The sequence below is a fragment of the Pinus tabuliformis genome, chromosome 9, assembly GCF_031772625.1.
Source record: "Pinus tabuliformis cultivar Carrire ecotype Pingquan chromosome 9, CPIR1, whole genome shotgun sequence".
NCBI classification, from domain to species: domain Eukaryota; kingdom Viridiplantae; phylum Streptophyta; class Pinopsida; order Pinales; family Pinaceae; genus Pinus; species Pinus tabuliformis.
The window spans coordinates 332,482,998-332,501,979 of NC_142307.1; the positions used below are offsets into that span (position 1 = coordinate 332,482,998).

Genomic DNA, 18,982 nt, shown 5'->3' on the forward strand with positions numbered 1-18,982 from the left:
AAAGATGTAAACCGAGAGCAATGCATCATCCGACAGGGATGCATCCTAGTGTGCTATAAAATACTGCAATCATTCTGCTTTATTCAAGGGGGCTTTAAACCCATGAGCATAAAATCCAACAATTATAAGTACAAGTGTCAAAGCAAAATGTTACAGGAGATTTGATATTTGGAGTTAATTGTAAAGCAGTCCTCCATTCTTTGTGAGCCCTTATAATATTTTTCATTGATAAGCTAATTAATACATTATTCCTTTGGAATACTTGTAAAATATGAATGATCCCAAATTGCTTTGGCAATAAATCTTAGCATTCTTGAAAGAAGCTCAAACATCATTTGTAGTTAAGCAACAAAAGGTAATCATAGACAGATCATATTCTAAAATCACTCTATCAGACATTACCATTGCACTCATCTCTAACAAGCAGAAATGAAATCAAGTTGACACTTTGAAGCAAACAAGACAAGTACACACCTTTACGATGAGATGGAAAGCCTAGACAAGCAAATCATAAACATCATAATAAAGCTACATGATAACGTTCTAGACTTAAGATAAATGGGGACTAACAAAATACAACATGGAGATCTGGACTATCACATAGACCTTCCCACTAACAAGGGAAACCCTCAATCAACTGGGAAAAGCATAGCAATGTCTCCGCATTCTAACTCATTTTTAAGTATACCTGAATAACTTTGTTGGAAAGCTTAGAGCTGAATGCCATGATCTTCAACTAACCAGTTGTGAAAGTAATGCAGTCAACATCATAAAAGGATGTGCTTTTACATGGGTGCAGAAGCAGTGGATGACCACAAAATATACACCCACAGTGAAATAATTCAATGTAAATTCTATACAAGAATACAATGCAATTATAATGAACATTAATAGAATTGTCCAACAAGGGGCAACACCAATGATGATTAAGAAATAAAAGGTGAAAGACTAATGACCCAAAGCACGGAAAATATCAGATCATGATCATGATCATTTCTTTGAATAAGCTAAGGTCAATTAAGCTCAACGGTTCAAATGCACAATATATCGAATTCATCCCAGTATACCAAGGCAAACCATATAGCTTTAAAGGAGACACAGTCCCAACAAAACTACCTGAGCCTCTGAGTAGATACCAATTTCTGTGTACCCAGCCACCTCCGTAGGGCAGTGAGGCACAAAACCTTCACACAACAGCCCATGTTAGGGTTCAGCAGCTCTGACTCAGTTATAAACTTAGATGTTAGCACACTTCTCTGCCCAGATGTACTGACTTTCAAGACTCATCTGTTAAAATCTTACAATAACCGAGAGCCATCTCCATGCTGTATAGCGAGAAACTCGAGTGGAAGCATTATGTCATATAAGCATAACAATTTGCAAGTCTCTGGAAAAAAACACACACACACACACACACATGACAATTTACCACCCAGTCATCGAAACTGCAAACAACACCTCCAAACCAAGGCTATGAACTGACAAGGACAAGGGGCATCTTATGCGGAAACTCAGAGGCTTCATCTCAAGTTTTCAACAGATAATAACAGAAAAACCACTTGCTAGCCTTCTCACTGGAAAAGAATCCATATCCTGCTCGCTAATGTGCAAGGACAGGACATCATTAAACCACTAATGCAGCTCACTCTGTTTCTGCCCATAACTTCTATCCCTCCACAAAAACAGGAAAATCATGACACATAATAAACTTTGCATGTCTCCAACCTACTCACTCAGCCAGCACTCATATACACAGATTGCTTCATAGGTACTCATTCACCCACCATCATGCACACAAAATGAGCAACAACAACATGCAACCCTCTCTAAGTATTGCTGGTATTCGTTCACTCTGGCATGGTCCTACCACATCATCCACCCGGATTTCAAATCGGGAGTTTATTTCGATATGAAAATTTACAAGACCATCATGTTGGACACCCCTTCCCCAAATTTTATGCTACTGTCCACCATTTTGTGGCTTTCCAATGAGCTTGTGGGGGAGAGACCCCAGGGCTGAACGGCAAGCACATTTCCAGCTGGAGTATCTGACCATTGATCATATACAACAACATGCAACCGTCTCTAAGTATTGCTGGTATTCGTTCACTCTGGCATGGTCCTGCCACATCATCCACCCGGATTTCAAATCGGGAGTTTGTTTCAATATGAAAATTTACAAGACCATCATGATTGGACACCCCTTCACCAAGATTTATGCTACGGTCCACCATTTTGTGGCTTTCCAATGAGCTTGTGTGGAGACACTCCAGGGCTGAACGGCAAGCACATTTCCAGCTGGAGTATCTGACCATTGATCATATACAACAACATGCAACTGTCTCTAAGCATTGCTGGTATTCATTCACTCTGGCATGGTCCTGCCACATCATCCACCTGGATTTCAAATCGGGAGTTTGTTTCGATATGAAAATTTACAAGACCATCATGATTGGACACCCCTTCACCAAGATTTATGCTACTGTCCACCATTTTGTGGCTTTCCAATGAGCTTGTGTGGAGAGTCTGAGATACCCCAGGGCTGAACAGTAAGCACATTTCCAGCTGGAGTATCTGACCATTGATCATATGCAACAACATGCAACCGTCTCTAAGTATTGCTGATATTCGTTCACTCTGGCATGGTCCTGCCACACCATCCACCCGGATTTCAAATCGGGAGTTTGTTTTGATATGAAAATTTACAAGACCATCATGATTGGACACCCCTTCAACAAGATTTATGCTACTGTCTACCATTTTGTGGCTTTCCAATGAGCTTGTGTGGAGACACTCCAGGGCTGAACGGCAAGCACATTTCCAGCTGGAGTATCTGACCATTGATCATATATTCATGCTCCCAACCATTACTGAGGAGATTTATCATCACTCTTTGAAATTCTTCTCTTACTTTGTATAATTTCAAAAAGCCTTTCACTCGGCCCTATGAGAGGTTGTGCCTCAAAAGTTCCACGGCCTTGGCATCTCATAGACCCTTCTGGTTACCATCAAAAGACTATAGCTCAGTTCTCAACCATCTCCACAATACCCACGACCTCTAAGAGTTCATCAAATGATCCAAGTGACCATCCTATTAGTTTTTGGGTTGCCTCAAAAGTGTTTACATCATGCTAAGGATGTGATGTCGGGTCCATGGACAAATGCCAACCCCTTTACCGTATCTTATGTTGTTTTTAATTGATTAACATTTGGTGAGCTTACTATAGATGGATGCTTGTCCTTGAAATACAAGCTAGAGGAGACACACTTCTTATGGAGGTAGTATCTTATGTGGCAATTGACATATTCTGCATGAATGCATGTTGAGGAGGATGGATGCCATTATCAATTGCCAGAGATCACCACTCATCAAGACAGGTCTTGGATATATCAGTGAGTCTTCATGCTCCAATAATGCAGAGCAACCACATGTCAAAGAAGAAGAGAAGCCTCATCCGAATGACGAAGAGCAGCCACATGAAGAAAAATCTCACTCCAGAGATGAAGATCAGCCACATGTCGAGGAAGAGAAGTCTCATGACAGGAAGCCCCGTGCCAAAAATGTAGAAACCCCAAAGTCAAAGTCTTGCACAAATCAACCAACACCGAAAGTTGGAAGACCTCAAGAAGTCAAGATGATCCATTTAAGACACCAATTCATAGCAGACCATTCAGAAATGGAGAACAATAGAGCCTTGGGCGAGGCACCTTCAGCAAATCTTCACCCCACACACCTAGGTATGCTACCAAATTTTATGGCTATTGTTACACATGTTGTAACTATGGACACAGAGCTAGAGATTGCAGGAATATGGATAGATGGTTTTATCAAAACCCTACAGGCAGGTTCACTGGAAGGCAAGACAGAGTTACTCATACCCTTGACAACAGAAATTACAACACTTTTACTCATACCCTTGATCAGATATTGAGTATGTCACAATCTTGGCCATGTTGCACGAGATTGTAAATCTAGCTTGAAGTGGACCCCGCGGAAGTAGGAAAGAAGGAATGCGGAATGTTATCTATATCAGAACAGTGGTCATTTTGCACGAGATTGTAGAAGCGGCTTGATATGGACTCCACAAAACCAGGAAGGTAGGACATTTACCAGGCAAGAAGACAAGACCACCAAGGTCTGGCAGAGAAAACAAGTTTCAAAATGATTGCTTGCACGAGTCGAAGATCAAAAATATGGCGAACATATTGTCAGGGGGAGCTTGGAGAGATGATGTAACCTGTTATGAATAAAAAATATATAAAAAATAATGCAAATAATGTAAATAACAATATTAATGATTAATGATTCATTAACTAATAATTAGTAGTGAAGAGGCATGTCTCTAGGGACATGACCGTTTGTGAAGAGGTACTTGCCTAGGTATATAAGCAGGTCCTCACCCTCATTGTAATCATCTCACATCAATTCTTTTATATAATATTCAATATACAATTACTTGTCCTACAATGGATGTCTTTGTCTTCAAATTATTTTGATGATTATTGCATATACGAACTTTGTTCGTTACAGTGGCATCAGAGAGGATCCTATCATCTGGTATCAACAAAGATGACAACTCCAAGAATGCGAACAAATTACAAGACCAAGAAACAGAGGGCATGCTTTCTCATCAGTAAGCTTTGAGGACAAAGCTTTCCAAAGAGGAAGGCAATGTTATAAATAAAAGAATATATAAAAAATAATACAAATAATGTAAATAACAATAATAATGATTAATGATTAATTAACTAATAATTTGTAGTGAAGAGGCATGTCTCTAAGGACATGACCATTTGTGAAGAGGTACCTACCTAAGTATATAAGCAGACCCTCACCCTCCTTATATTCATCTCACATCAATTCTTTTATATAATATTCAATATACAATTACTTGTCCTACAATGGAGGTCTTTGTCTTCGAAGTATTCTGAAGATTATTGCATATACGAACTTTGTTCGTTACATAGCCGGTAAGCATGTTGTCAAAGGCGATAAAATATATGTATGCTCATAGCAGATGATGTGTTGCTTGGTTGGACAACAAAACAATTTATGATAAGGGGTTTTTAATATGGCTGCTTTGGCTTCTAGACTTTGGAGAGGTCCTACTTGATTGAACGGGTTGTTGTGGAGGGGCTTCAACATATGTTGTTGAGGGTTTCCACAAGGATAACATTGAATCTACTGTCAAGACTTATCACAGCATTGGTTTACCTGTGCATCTCCAACTTGTTTAATGCTGAAACTCCTAGGCCCTAATTAGCTTAATTTATCCTGCTCTAGGAACAATCTGAATGATATTATACACCTTCTACATTCAATATGGAGCATAATGATAGATGTTCTCAACCGAGAAATTCCACAATTGTTGCAGTCACTTTAGGCACTGATATTCTTTTTGGATAGCATCCCAATGAGTCTGCTGCGTGGGAATAACAAAAGTTTGGTTTTTTTTTTTTTTTTTGAAAAGCGCTACTCCCTGTTTCATTAAAAAAATAATATATATAGCTCAGCTGAGCTTCATGATGAAACATAGAAGAATTATAGCAGCAAAGGAGATTAATACACAATCTTCGCTTGTTTTATGCAGCCACAAGATTATGATGTCAAGGGAAAAAGATTATGCAAGCTGAAAAAAAATTATACAAGTTAGCTGCCATGGAAATATCTCTTCCAGCAATCAATTGATAAGGAAAAATTTATGTTTCTGTAACGACCAAAAGTCATATACACAGCGGAAATCTTTAAAATACTTCAAAGACATAAATGTCCATTGTAAGACATGTAACTATATATTGATTATTGTATATTGAATTGATGTAAGATATGAGATGATTACAAATGAGAATGAGGGTCTGCTTATATACCCTAGGCAGGTGCCCTTTCATGAATGGCCATGACATGCCTCTTCATTACTTACTAACTAACTAACTATTAGTTAATTAATTATTATTTATATTTATATTTATATTTATTATTTTTATATCAATTATATTCATAACGTTGCCCCTCTCTTCAAAAAGCTTTGTCCTCAAAGCTTACTGATGAAAGGTTGAATCCCTTTTTCTACTTGTCGCGAAACTGTCATCTTCGTTGTTACAAAACAATATGATCCTTGGAGCGATAAATAAAATTGTCGAATCGAAAATGGATTTGACCATCCTAGATTAATCCTCTATGAAATCTTTCGATCACTGGAAATTTGCATTGAAATGTTAACATCGAACTAGATTCTGCAAACTTCAGTATTCTTGGGAACATAAATCTGTTGTTTTCGTTCTGAGTGATGTTGGTACGTAGATTGATTGGAAAGACTTCTCTTGTGATTCAAATGTCGATAAGGAGTTCTTCTAGTTAGACTTTCCCTTATCATGTTAGTGGCAGTTCCCTGATTTCTTTCAGGGTTTGTTGTTGTTGAGGTGGCATCATCATTTGGAATGTTCGTTGTTTGAAATGCAATTTTTGAATATGTTTTAACTTGTTTTGGTTTCTCATCCTCTTGAGTTGTGATATTAACTGGACTGGTATTTTTTCCTTTATCTTCAGCTTGGACTAACGACTTCGACACTTCTTTTGTGATAAGTTCTTCTAACTTGTTTTCCAATAATTTCCTATCATCCTTAAGTTTCTTAATTTGAGTGAGTAGACTTCAATTATGGTTTTTGAGACGTAAAATTTCCTCATTTTCTGAGTCAAATTTATTTTGGTATTCAAGCTTCTCATCTTTTAAACACTTGATTTGTTCTAATAAACTTTGGTTAAGGATAAAGTTTCCTCTTTTCCTGATAGACTTTCTATGAGTTTCTTGTTCTAGCTGGTGTTTCTTAGCTCTACATTTTCTTACTTGTGTAAGTAGCTTCTGATTATGCTCCTTCAAACATGAATTTTCCTTATTTTTGTTAGATATGACTTCTTCAAGCTCATTTTGCTTCTTTGATATTGTTTCTGGATTCTCTTGAAACATCAGTTTCGAAATATCCTTAAGATCTTTTGTTGAAGGCATTATCAGTTTTGATTTCATTGACATGTCTTGGAACGTGACCATCTTCTTGTAAGGGAACATCAAGAATTTGTTTTCTGTGTTTAGAATGAACGTACCTAATTCCTTGAACCAAGGTCAACCGAGAATTATGTCAACCTCTTTGTCAAGCATAGCTACGACACGAAATTGAGATGTGTACTCATAATGATCAGATGTCACTTGTAAATCATTAATTTCATACCCTTTTCTGTCAAAAAGACCTTCTCATTAGCCTATATTTGGCTCTAGAATTAATATTAATGTAACTATCCTCGATGTTTGGATTAATAGCGATACTAATCTCTTTCCTTTGGATACACCCTTTTAATGTAAATAATCTAAAATCTACAACTGGAATACCTTTATAGGATAATCTTCCTTCTTTTATTTTCGAATTAAGTTCCATTTTGCCTTTGTTGATAATTTCGTCGAATGATTTATGAAACTTTATATTCTTCGTGTGAGTAATGACTTCTTCAAAACTTGAGCGAAACGCTTCAATTACATGACAACAAGGTTGACAGGATGTTGATGGCCAAAGGCCCGGTGATGAACGAACAAAGTTCATCCACTCATTGGAATGCTTTGGTACCAATGTAATAAACAAGTTTCGTATACTCAGATGAATGCTCTAATACCAATGTAACGACCAAAAGTCGTATACACAGAGGAAATCTTTAAAATACTTCAAAGACAAAAATGTCCATTATAAGACATGTAACTGTATATTGACTATTGTATATTGAATTGATGTAAGATATGACATGATTAGAAATGAGAATGGGGACCTGCTTGTATACCCTAGGCAGGTGCTCTTTCATGAATGGTCATGTCTCTAAGACATGCCTCTTCATTACTAACTAACTAACTATTAGTTAATTAATTATTATTATATTATTTTTATATGAATTATATTCATAATAGTTTCAAAAGGTAGCCAGGTACAGCGAATCCTATTCCATATTGAGGATAACAGATATGCGCAAAAATACCTCTGGGTGGAATGAGCAAATAATCTTTAAATTTCATCTAAATAGTTGCTTCCTTCAATAATGGCCGAATTTGCCTAATGCTCATTCAACTATTGTCGCCAATATATGGAAGTTCCTACTTATCTGGCTCTCTTACAAGGAGAAAAGGCTAACATCTTATCACTTCTTCTGTGTTTTTCAAATCCATACTACAATTCAAATGGGCTCTTTCTGAAATAAATGTTATCTTCATCTTGGAATTATTGGAATAGCATCAAAGGTATTTATGATACCCTTAAAATCATGTGTTGTGATTAGCATGTCAGTAGGAGGCATTGGAATCTCAAGCCATAACTATGCTCATGAAACAATCGACACAATAACTTTTGATGTTGCGTAGATCAACGAGAAGCAAATACAAAAAGAAGAGGAGGCTCAAAAGTTGAACTCTGAGATTCTCTTGAGACAATTTATTATCCACCCCTGAACTTTTTGCTAGGGAAGGTCCTTATGAAATCCTTACCAACAATCCTGAAAGCAGGGCTTGTTCTTATGACAACAACATCCACTAGTCAAATTTTTGGGTTGAGCACTATACACATCAAACATTTATAGCAGGGGAATGTTAACTGGTGAAAATGCAGACACCTCTTTTCCATGACTTGACTGATGTTGGGCTCCTGATCTAAAGAATAAAATCAATTCTCACAGTGGCTCAGTCAAATTGCTAATGAACTAAAGGAGCCATATCACATGAAGATTTCATCAAGGACAAGCTCATCACCCTTTACCATTGATGTCAAAGAGGGAGAGCAACTTGGAAGGAACAAGGAAAAAAGAGATTCATGATGCAACATACCTTAATATACTTGGTGCGTTGACATCAATGACAGAGGGGGAGATTGTTGAATAGGTTGTCATTGATGTCAAAGCAGGAGCAGTTGTAGGATGATTGAATAGATGTGCAGCAGGTCATTGACGTTAAAGCAAGAGCAGGAGCATGTATTAGGTAGATGAGAAGTTGTAGGAAAGAAAACCTAGCTCTAGGGTTTAGGTTCTTGAAGGATGGACATACCTCGTTTTTGTTGGCATTTTTGGAGCAACAAATCAGTGTGATTGCGGCGGAGACCCTCCTCATCAGATTCTACTCATCGAACTACTTACGGTGGTATGTGGAATGTCTCGTGGGCCCTCATGGTTTGTGAGATAAGCCCAGTCAAAGTTGAAGACCCAAATCAATGGTCTAAAACCCCTGGGGCAGCTGAGATGGCACCATAAGATGATGTGGCATCTTACATTCAGCGTGGTTGATTATGACATGGCAACTTTTCCTCTTCCAGCTAGCAGGCATGATATAAAAATGGAAACCCTAATCAGCTAGGGTTTTAGTCAAATTTCAAATAGTTTTCGGCTCCAATACAATTTAAATATCAAATTAAGATTTATTTCAATTTAAATTTAAAATAAGATAATTCCCTCCTATTTTTCAAAGTCATCTCTCCCCTAATTGGCACCATTTAAATCTATATAAAGTAGCACTCACATCTCAAAAATAAAGTGTGGATGATTTGCGGCTCGAAGCTAATATCCATGAAATCTTCGGAAAGGGTTTCGCTTATCTATCTTGTAGGTTTCGTGAAGGATTAGACGAGAAGTCCTATTCGCTGGTTTTTTTTAATTTCTGTGAGGCTTCTTTCACTGAAGGAGCAAGGGCGTCGTACAATATTTCCTTTGATTTTGTGGGTGAACACTTGGTTGTAGATGACTGATAACAAACCATAAATATTTGTCTCCAAACAGTAACACAAACTCAACTCCAAATCTGATATATATGGCTCAGAAATTTATCTTCCATGTACAGTAGTCCAGCTCAGCTACAAAGCAATGTAACTCAACCCACAAATTTAATAAACTCAGTCCCACGAACTAGCTGTCTATGATAGTCAACTTGACCAACAAGGAAAGTGGTACTCAGCCCCTTCAAGAAGGTTGAACTCGGCCCTCTTCAAACCATCAGACTCAGCCAACAACGAAGATATGAACTAGGTCCCCTTTGATGTGAAACTTGGCCCTCAACAAGAAAATAAAATTGACCCACAACTCAACCAGCATATAAGGAAAAAGCCCTCTGCCTCTTTAAATGATACCCATGGCCTGATATGAAGAGGAAACTTGACCTCTTAAAGGATACAAGCTTTGCTCCCAATATGGTTCAAGATTCAGCCTACATAGATAATATTAGAATACCAAAAAAGGTAGAAGATAAAATTAACTGATAATACCTTGTATTCACCTCCTCTCTGCCATTATCATCTTCTACTTTGAAAACATTGAAGCCCAATGACGAAATCTGAGTGATCTCGTTCCTCACACTAGCTATGGTGTATAGTTCCAACACCGAAACGAGCAACTAGAATGAGGGTTTCCAAAAGCCCTAAACTCTTCCTCAAGAGTTCTCCAAATGTCTTTTTCTCAAGTGAACAAATGCAAGAATGAGAATAGAACCCCTCATTTCCCTTTTTTATAACTCACTTGACTCTTTTGCCACCCTTTTACTTTTTCCCTCCAATTAAATAATAAAAGCATTTTTCCTTTCTTATTTAATAAAGTGACTTTTATTAACTAATTAAAGCCACTTTTAATGTCGAAAAATGCTTGATTTGCCTCCATGGTCACACTAGCCACCCAAAGCCCCTTTTCATCATCCTGTCCTATAGATATTTTCACCCCAATTCCAACGAGCTATTACACTAAGGTGTTTCTCCAAGTAATTAGCCCGAAACAACACCTTACATGGAATTAATTAAAATATGCCCATTAAAAACTTTGTTTTATAGGAATCGTCGGAATGCAACAAAACCAAGGGCGAACCATGCAGAATTGATCATGATGATGAAATGTGGTGAGCAATACTAATCGGACCCATAAAACTCCTCTAAAACCCTCTAGGCCCACCAATGGAGTAACCTCGCTCCTATGACAAGGCTGACACAAGTTCTGGAAATCCCTCCTAATCACCACACAAGGTAATACAATATTTGGGGACATTACATTCCCCAAGGGATGGTAAATGTAATTTTTAATTGAACTTCCTCTTTTACCACTACTTGCTTGTATTCAGAAAAACCATCAAGAAAAGATGCCATTTTCAACCTAGTTATATGTTGTAAAAGGTTCTCCATATTAGGCAAAGGGTAGTTGTCCTTTAGACAAACTTGATTGAGGTCCCTAAAGTCAATGCACATTCTAATGTTTCTAGTTTTCTTTCGTGTGACCACGAGTTTAGATAACTATGAAGAATGTTTGAGGTCCCTAAAGTCAATGCACATTCTAATGTTTCTAGTTTTCTTTCGTGTGACCACAAGTTTAGATAACTATGAAGAATGCCTATTAGGAGCAATGATACCAACATCCACCATCTTTTAGAGCTCTTCTTTAACCAAAGGGGCCAGCTTTGGATTCATCCTTCTGAATTTTTGTTTAACAGGCTTGGCTCCTTCTTGGAGGGGAATTGCGCGTTTAATAATCTCAGGATTGTAGGCTTTTAAATCCTATAGGACAAAGCAAAAACATCCTTGAATTCCCTTAATAACCTCTCTAAGGCATTCCTTTCTTGTTTTGACAGCCCTTTACCTATCTTGACTATTTGAGGGGATGAGGAACAACCCAAATTGACTTCTATAATACCTGATAAGTCTTGGATTTCTTCTTTGACTCAACTTTTGTCGTCCCTATCAAACTGCCTTTCCCTAACCAAATTTCTTTCTTTAGTACTTGGGTCTTCATTGTTTTAGAGAAAACATACTATATCTTTGTCATCATCAAAGACAGGGCAATGCTCAGAATAGTCAGGGACAGCCAAACAATATATAGTATCCACCACACATCTTCCTAATTTAGAAATCTCCTCATCGGGGAATTGAGAGTTTGAGGCTACCACTGCGAGGGCATCGACAAGAGAATTATCATCTCTAGGCAAAGCTTTTATGGAAAATTTCTCAAACTCCTTCATGGTGCTTAAGACCCACTCTTTATATTGCATCAGTTTTTCATTTTTAGTGCTAAAAGATCCCTTAACTTGGAAAACAATTAAATTAGAGTCCCCTATAGTTACTAACTGGTGTATTTTCTTAGATAAGGCGGCATCTAATCCTAACATTAATGCTTCATATTCAACAACATTGGTAATACAAGTGAACTCAAGTTTTAAGGAAAACAATGTGTAATTCATTGAAGGAAATATTAGAACTATACCTACCCTAGACCCTATTTTTGAACAAGCTCCATCAAAGTACATGGTCCAAACTCCCTTGGGCTCAGGGTTAGGAAAAGGCTCATTCTTATATATCTTCCACTCACCAAACTCATAATCTTGGTCGAGTAATTCTTCCTCAGAAACATAGGAGGGAACGACCAACGGTCGAGTGGAAGGTTGCCTGCATATGATAGCATAAGAGTTTTCTCCCATGGGAACTTTGATGTAAGACATATCTATTTGAATGTTTCCCAGTTCAGATGCCCATCACTTAGACAAGAGCATCCCCCATTCAACACTTGTCAAGAAGGCCTATTACTATTATGCCCACAGTCATTTCCCTCTGAGTAATACCCTTCTAAGGAGACCCTTTACTTTTCTATGATCCCACATACCTCAACTTCCTTAGAATCAATTTCACATGTATTCATATAACACCTAGATATGTGCAAGCCCAAGCTTTGCATTATCTTAAAAGGCATAACATTGGCTACAGATCCGGAATCAAGCAAGTACTCTCGTAGGATGCAGTACCAAATCTAAGGGTTATGTAAAATGGGGCGTATCCTGATTTGTATTGCCTAGTGTATATGACAATTAAGGGATCCATATTAGCCCCATTAGACGACCTTTCAAGATCTTGTTTTTCCTTTATTTTATCAATTTGGGAAGGGATGATGTTTTAAATGTGTGACACAATATAGATCTCATTTTAAACTTTTCTTTGAAGTTTTGGAATAGGGTCATCATATTCTTCAACTATGGCTTGCATAGATTCAACTGCACCTCTTTAAGGGCCTGACTAGCTTCAAGGGCCATATCTTGGGCACGGAGGATATTAGTTGGCTTCTTATCTCTCGTTGCATAAGCTCTCTACAACGAATGCTTGCAGGTAAGTTGCAAGCACCAACTCATCTAGGGGTTTGAGTTTTTCAGGGATCAACTCTACAATGGTTTTAAATCTTTGGTTGAATTTCTTGACAGACTAATCCTCCTCTTTTTCTGTTAAGAGGGCATCTTTGTACAATTCGACCACACTTATTTCTTCCACCCAACTTGTCGAGAAGGCAATGATAAACTCATCCCAAGAACCTAAAGACTTAAAAGGGAGCGATAGGAACCAATCTTGGGCATTATCTTTGAACAAAAGGGCTAACAAAGACATGGCCACATCTTCGAATAGCCTACCAGAACAAAATTCATGAAATGATGATATGTGTTTTCTAGGGTCTTCATCCTTTCTACCATAAAAGCATGGGACCCTACCATATTCATGAGGGAAGATGAGAGGCTCCTAGAATGTTTCAAAGTTTAGGGGATAAAGACACATTGTACCCATGGGGGATCCTTCTCCTGCGTGCTAACATATCCAAGAAAGGAGTACTAGGGGATCCCTCATCCCTCCTGTGATATGTTAAGAGGGTTTGGGTACCAACCTCCATGGTAAGAACTTACAGGAGTCACCAGAAGGGGATTTTTTTTTTCGTCGGAGAAATAACCTCTTCAAATGGGGAGAAGCTTTGATGCTTCAATATAGGGGAAGGTAGACTCGCTTCCCGTTGAAGAATGTAACTAGTTTCGATCTTCATAATTGTCATTTGACTCGTGTAATGATGTAATTCTTATGTATCTATCAAAAGAAGAAAGAAAATGATGTAAAGAACAAAAGAAAGTTATTTTTGTAAAGCATGGGTTTCATGCTCAAGTCATTTTATCATTAGGCCAAGCATCCATGAATGCTCTTAGGGTTTTTCATGAGTCAAGTATTCTTGTCAAATTATAAAAGTTCCATTCGGGCTCTTGTATCAAAGAAAGAAAAATTATTTTATATTGTCTAGTAGGTTCCCAAGACCAAGTCGGCCTAGAAAGGGTTGGAGCCTCTTAGAAGGCTATAAAAACGCAAGAGTTCAACCTCACTTGTGACACAAGCAATCACACACATCTCATCTTTTGATCTACAGTTAGAAAAGGATGCAAAGGTTTGATCTAGGCTAGAAGAGCCCAGCGAAGGAGAAGGAAAAGCTCTTGAAGGATTCAGATTTTTGAAATATACCTCTTGCAGTTCACACGTGCAAAAACCCTAGGTTTAGAGGGTTACCTCAAGTCCAAAATTGTAGGAAGTGATTGCAAACCTTACTTGTACGACCCTCCTTTTGGATAGGTTCTACTTCGCTACCCTTGTAGAATTTTGTCATACATTTGCAAATGGAAAATCAGTTGGTTGACTTGGTTCTTGGTGGTAGCCTTATGCTTTGGTTTGGTCTTGTAAGTCTCCTTTGAATTAATTCTATAAGAAGAGAAGTTATTTCTGGGTTTTCCACTTGGAGGGGTTTTGCCCTGGCTTGGAGCCTACATTTTGTGTTCATCATTGTATGGTTGTGATCTTCATTTTTTTGGCATTTATTTGATGATAAAGAACATAAGTATAATCAAGAAGCAGATCATAATATCACAAATAACTGTCAAGTAAGGAAAATTGAAATTTAAAGTTACACTCATGTTGCTCTAATTGATTTTCTAACATGGTAGCAGAGCCAAGGTCAAGATTACTGGCAGCTTGAAGATCACTCACGGCTCCAAGATTTACATATTTTTAAAGTGATCACAAGGAATTGTTTGCATTAGTCTTGAAGGCCGAGATCGCTAGATCAAGAGCCGAACTAGAAAAGATATTTTATGGGCTAATTTTGTGCAAATAATAATAAGTTCATACCTCTGAAATAAGGTCGCAGTCCTGGGCTTGGGATCTGAGGTTTCTGAGGTGTCTAGAACGGTCAGATAAGCACACTTCGAGCAGACACATCATCTTTCAGGAGGCCTGAGGTACACAGAGAGAGACCCATTCTAGGCCGACGGTCCTATGCATATGTACAAGAAAGAACAAGACCTGCAATTACAAGTTTTGTGGACTAGTAGTAGCCTTTCTAGCCAACGAAGGAAATCACCCTGTAGAGGGATCTAGACCGCAATAATTAGAGGCATTTTAGGCCTATTATAAAAGCATTTCAATGACTGCTAGAAGCCCTAACAGAGAGAGCCTGAGGTGATGTATAAACTTCAGAAGTTCCAAAGAATTGATAGAGGTACCAGACCTCTTGCTAAAATATAGTGAAGGAAGGATTGTGATATCCCATTCACAGTTCGTTTGAAGCAAGGAGTTGTAATAGAAGTCTAGTTTGAGGATCTGTAGTACCATTTGCTACATACCCTAACCAGAATTAAAGAAGAGCAAGAGTTATTCCCTTGAGAAGAGCATCTTGTCTTGGCATTTTTAGAAGCTTCTCTTGATGGCATTTTTGAAGGAAGTATCAAATATACTAGGACCAGCTTGTGGAAGAAACCTTGAAAACATCACCTAAATCAACCCTCATTATCATAGGGAATGATGTCTTCGACTATAAGATAAAAATTGCAGAACCAAATAAAATCAATAGAATGAATTGGAACAAATACTTCAAGGACAAAATAAAAGCTAAAACAACAATGCAAAGTGACGGATATGACAGTCAAAATTCGATGAATAGTTGACAGTACATAGCATGAACCCATGCGACGATGATTTTGCTCCTGATTAGCTCAAAATTGTGACTATCTCTTGACGTATGAATGTTGACAATGAAACAAGAATTGCCATGCCCAACAATATAGTTGAAAATCATGATCCACGATGACAATAATAGAGGCATGACTATAATTGGATGACCTTCATGGTTAATGGGCAGTGGTTTGAATCATCTCCAAAAGGTACGATGACACTGGCAGAATAATTCTACCTCTTTTGAAGATGGAAAGGAATGACATCTAAAGAATGGCATAGCTCTACATAAAGACAAGCTTGGCAACTCAACATAAGAGAAGTTGAGACATTTGTTAAAGAAGTTTTGCTCATGAAGAAACCACTGAATCATTAGAGGTATGGTAATATTGCAAAGGTATGTACAATTTTTATGTGCATTTCATTTTTTAGATTATGGTAATCATCTTTAAAAAGGGTCTGAAAAGTAATTAGGGTTTTTGCAAGTGTATTGTGTATCTACGATTATAGATCTTTCATTTTTGGTATCTAGGATTTGTAAACCATAGATAGGATTCGAATTAGAAATCCCTAGAAAAGGTGAAAAACCCTAACCCTATTTTGATCATTCCTTCTAACAAAACCCTAGCCATTGAAATAAAAACATCTAGAGTTTGCAAATAATTTAGGGTATATGGTAAACCCTAGCGAGGGTTGAAGTAAGAATAAAACCTAGAGCTTGAAAGACAAAACCCTAGGACAGATGTTTGTGTTTAAACTAAAAACAAACTAATAAGGGTTAGGTCATGGGATATCTAGGGTTTTAAACCAAAACCGTAGAAGTAAACCTTCTGAGAATCCATGGAAACCCTAGATTGACAGAATTGACATCATGCTCTTGTATATGTATATTTTGCTTGGTTGTACTTGTTGATAAAAATTGCAGGTACTAAAGAGGGAAAGCAAGATGAGAAAGATGTAAGAACAAAACAAAGCAAAACTCGTGCTTGAGGATGACTTCGTGATAATGATAAGCATGATGGAAAGAGGGAGCTGTAGAAACCCTGATAATATTGAAGTTTTCGTCTAATGAGCAAAATTGATGATTGAGAGTTAAAGTTGAACCTTATTGCAATATGAAGATAGAATGTGCAAAGAAATGATCACTTCAGAGGGAGCATTGAATTTTAAAAGGGTTGTGGATTTCAAGGGAACAATTTAACTCTCAAGTTTTAAGGTATGCCTCAAAGTATTATCTTTGAGTTTCATTTAATGGCTAAACCTGCAGACAAGACTCTGTTCTAGATGGAGTACATGTAGTTCAAGGACAAGCAAGGATTTGTTAAAGATAAATTTCTCTCAGTAAGAGAGAGCATTAATATTGTAACAATATGGGAATAATGGTCCAGACTTTTATTGAAGGCAAACATTCTCCTAGTTTAAGAAAAATGGTCCTTAAGGCCCAGTCACTCAAGAGAGTAGGTGCCTTTCTGTGTTGACCCTGTATAAGAGTGGACGCTTTTGATTGTGGTCTATAATGTTAGAATTTTGTTCAAGGTAATATCAATCCTTTGATGTATGGGTCCTTTAGGGTTTTGACCCCGCAGTTTGAGGAATTGTATATCCTCTAGGGTTTGGCCAACCCTGTGTAGTTGGAACATGGATGTTCCTGAAGGTTTGACCTTGGTGATGGCAACCCTGTACTCGTCTATTTAGCATGAGGTTGAGGCACCAACCAATTCATGGTGACTAATTATTGTACCTTAGGTTGAATAGCCCATTTGATGGTGCATAGAGTTGGTACCTTAGCAGGAAGCCTAGATGGTACAACACCTTGGCAAGAAGCCTAGATGGTACCTAGATCTCTATTGAATTGTTACCTTGGCAGGAATCCTAGATGGTACCTAGCTCTCTATCAAATTGGTGGCTTGGCAGGTAGCCTAGATGATACCTATTGAGTTGGTGCCTTGGCCAGTAGCCTAGATGGTACCTAGATCTTTGTTGAATTGGTACTTTTGCAGGTAGCCTAGATGGTACCTAGATCTCTATTGGTATATCTTGGCAAGTAGCCTAGATGATACCCAAATCCATTGATGGGTTGATACCTTGGCAATTAGCCTAGATGGCATCTAGATCCCTAGAATAATATATGTTGGCAATAGCCTAGATGGTACCTAGATGAACATGTCTTTTGGAATGGTGTCTTAGCACCTAAATCCTATAAAAGAATGTTTGTTGGATTGGCACCTTGGTTGTGACTCTTCTTATGAGAACTTTTCAAAGTGAGCATTGTCCTTGTACCAGTTGGACAATTATGAATACCCCCTAGTTAAGAGGGAGTGTTGAAGAATGTAATTAGTTTCAGTGTTCATAATTGTCATTTGACTAATGCCATGATGTAATTCTTATGTATCTATCAAAAGAAGAAAGAAAATAATGTAAAGAACAATACAAAATTATTTTTGTAAAGCATGGGTTTGTCATGAGTCAAGTATTCTTGTCAAATTGTAAAAGTCCCATTCGGGCTCTTGTACCAAGGAAACTAAGTTGCACGAAACGGGGAAACGGAAACGAGTTTCGGAAACGGGAAGCGAAACGAAACGCGACCTCCCCAAATTTTGGAAACGGGGAAACACGAATATATATATATATATATATATATATATAAAAAATATTTAAAAATTATTAATATATATATGTGCAATCATAAAGCATTAATGATACATTTACTTAAACATTTTAACATTAAGATTAAATTTACATCACATTTACTCATGAGTCAACACATAATGAAAATAAAAATATAGGAACTGGAAAATCCAAAATCAGCCTTTATTTATATTAGTATATGAGGCTGCAAGTACAATAAAGACTATAAGGCTGCAAGAACTATAGAGACAAGTCACAAAAGACTAATCCTCATCATAACAATCCTCATCAAAAATAGAAGCAGCAGAATGCTCAACAGTGGATGGTGGTGCTGAAGAAGATGATGCACCAATTCCACTTCCAGAATCGTCCTCAATATTCAGGGCAGCAAGAGAGAGATCCAAATCAGGATTTTCTGCATCCACATCCCATTCTTTAGAAGGACCACTGTTGTATTCTGGACCCCTACGAGATGCAAGGCGAAGGTTGGAGTGCACATAAACAAGATCCTCTGCTTTCTGTGAGCCCAACCTATTGCGCTTCACAGAATGAATAAAACCATAAGTGCTCC

The 18,982-nt window shown here is 37.7% G+C and overlaps 1 protein-coding gene across 1 annotated transcript in view; it reads right to left on the reverse strand.

The window, feature by feature from the left end:
- Positions 1–18,982, reverse strand: part of LOC149148556 (GPI transamidase component family protein / Gaa1-like family protein) — a 138,737-nt gene that overhangs the window by 97,019 nt on the left and 22,736 nt on the right. The gene's annotated exons all lie outside the window — the stretch shown is intronic.